General features: G+C 38.9%; 1 non-coding gene across 1 annotated transcript; it reads right to left on the reverse strand.

The window, feature by feature from the left end:
- Positions 1-341: 341 nt before the first annotated feature.
- Positions 342-414, reverse strand: Trnak-cuu (transfer RNA lysine (anticodon CUU)). The gene has a single exon. It is a non-coding gene; the product is annotated as a tRNA-Lys (tRNA).
- Between the last annotated feature and the right edge of the window lie 2086 nt (positions 415-2500).

Raw genomic sequence — 2500 nt, forward strand, 5'->3', positions numbered from 1 at the left:
GTCTGTCAGTGTGTGCGCGCACGTGCCAATCAGTGTGTGTCAGTGCAGTTCGAGCACAGGTGCGTGTGCATTCGCATTAAATTGTATTTTGTTGTGGTGCGGGTTTGGCATTCTCGCGAATAAAAGTTCTGTCGGGACACTCAGTGATGAAGCAGGTGTTTCTCATTTCTTTTCCTTCAGTTTTGAAATTTTCATTTTTTTTTTTCAAACATTTCTTTCAATGAACCTGGTTTTTTTTTGCGCTTGAAATTACGAAAATGAATAGATTTTAATTACAGGAGAAAGAATAAGACTGTCTGCGGGAAAAAAAAAAAAAAAAAAAAAGTAAAAAGAAAAACAAACGCCCAATGTGGGGCTCGAACCCACGACCCTGGGATTAAGAGTCCCATGCTCTACCGACTGAGCTAACCGGGCTTCGTTACTTTTGTCTAAAAATACCATGATAAACCCAGTCCGATGTCACTAGACTTAGGACTTGACTGACGTTCCGGTGTGTGCCGCCCTCAATGTTCTTGTCGTATGTTGTTTTTGCAACAATCAGTTTTACGATTTATCTTCCTTCCAGCTGATTTATCATTCAATGCACTTTCGTCGCCAGCAGGAATGTATTTCCGCGAGTGTGCATGCTGTATTCACCTGTCGCTTTTTCCTTGTCGATATGACGGGAATAACGGGTTGTTGTTGCAGGAAGAAGAAATCACTGCGAAGTCGTTTATATCGCATCCCCTCCCCCATTTTATTGACTCACTTGTTATTATTATTATTATTATTATTTTTTTTTTTAAGAAATATTTCCCTTTTGCTTGGTTAGCGATTAGACTGCTGCTTGACGATTATTTCATTGAAGATTGTACATGCGTGTTGCCAGTTCCAACCATGGCTTGTCACACTTTACCGTAGACTACACAGGTACCAACGTCTGTGTCTGTAAAAGTGCTGGAAGTGATAGTGAATTACAGCTTGTCGTTCGCCAGTCAAATACATCAAAGGAAAGTGACGCTTGCTCGTTTGAGTCACCGACCTAACCCAACGCGCTCAGTCAGGTCTCGACCGAGGAAAAAAAACAACAGAAACAAACAAAAAATCCGCTGAAACACACACACACACTGACACACACACACACTGACACACATGCACACTGACACACACACACACACACACACACACACACACACCGTGAAAATGATGATAGATAATTATTGACGCCCTGTGTGCGACATGCCTCATGCTTCACCTCCACCGAACTTGAAGGCAAACCCCGAACACATGAACAGTGGGATAATTCAAACAGCCAATTTGGGGCATTACCAACTGTTCTGCTGACTGTTGTTTCAGTGACTGCGGGTCCTGTCCTCCGATTTAACCTGACCCATTTATCTATATTTGGCCCAGTGAAGCCATTTCTGATTGGCTCAGATGTTTCTGAACGCGGGGCCTCCTTACTCTTACCAACCTACCTCCTCACTTGCTATCCGACAGCCACAACTTGACCTCAAGGCACAACTGTGACCTCAAGGCACAACTTGACCTCAACTTGAGGCACAACATGAAGCCTAAACGTCGTTAAACTCAACTACATCTCGTCTGCTACCGTTTTCCGCTAACACAGGCTATAGCACTGAAACTGAAGCTTATATACTCTTTTATTGAGGTTCTAACCTACTTAATGAAACTTTAACGACATGATAACTGGCTTTCTGTCTTGAGGTCAACTTGTTCAAAATGGCCTTTCTTTTTTTCTTTTTTTTTCTCCAGCATTTTTATTCCTACACAGGTTCAAGTTACATGTACAAAAATGTATATACTTTGTGCATTAGGAGGTAAAGACATAGCAACATTCTGAACTTCTGACAATTCCACAACAACATAATGAAGGCTAAACAATACATATTCAAGAACATATAATTGATTCCATGGCCGATATTGCCAAAAGCTTAATCTTGTCCTAAACATGTACACAGTACCCATTTTGAGCCATGTTCCACAGTCGTGTTAAAAACATACTTTCTGCTTCGTATGCCTGTTTGTAATATTTGAAGAACATTATCATTGTTTGTAATGTTTGAAGAACATTATCATTGTGTGCAATGTTTGAAGAACATTATCATTGTTTGTAATATTTGAAGAACATTATCATTGTTTGTAATGTTTGAAGAACATTATCATTGTGTGCAATGTTTGAAGAACATTATCATTGTGTGCAATGTTTGAAGAACATTATCATTGTTTGTGATGTTTGAAGAACATTATCATTGTTTGTAATGTTTGAAGAACATTATCATTGTGTGCAATGTTTGAAGAACATTATCACTGTTTGTAATGTTTGAAGGACATTATCATTGTTTGTAATGCTTGAAGAACATTATCATTGTTCGTAATGTTGGAAGAACATTATCATTGTTTGTGATGTTTGAAGAACACTATCATTGTGTGCAATGTTTGAAGAACATTATCATTGTTTGTAATGTTTGAAGAACATTATCATTGTTTGTAATGTTTG

Source organism: Babylonia areolata, chromosome 20 (assembly GCF_041734735.1).
Source record: "Babylonia areolata isolate BAREFJ2019XMU chromosome 20, ASM4173473v1, whole genome shotgun sequence".
NCBI lineage: Eukaryota > Metazoa > Mollusca > Gastropoda > Neogastropoda > Buccinidae > Babylonia > Babylonia areolata.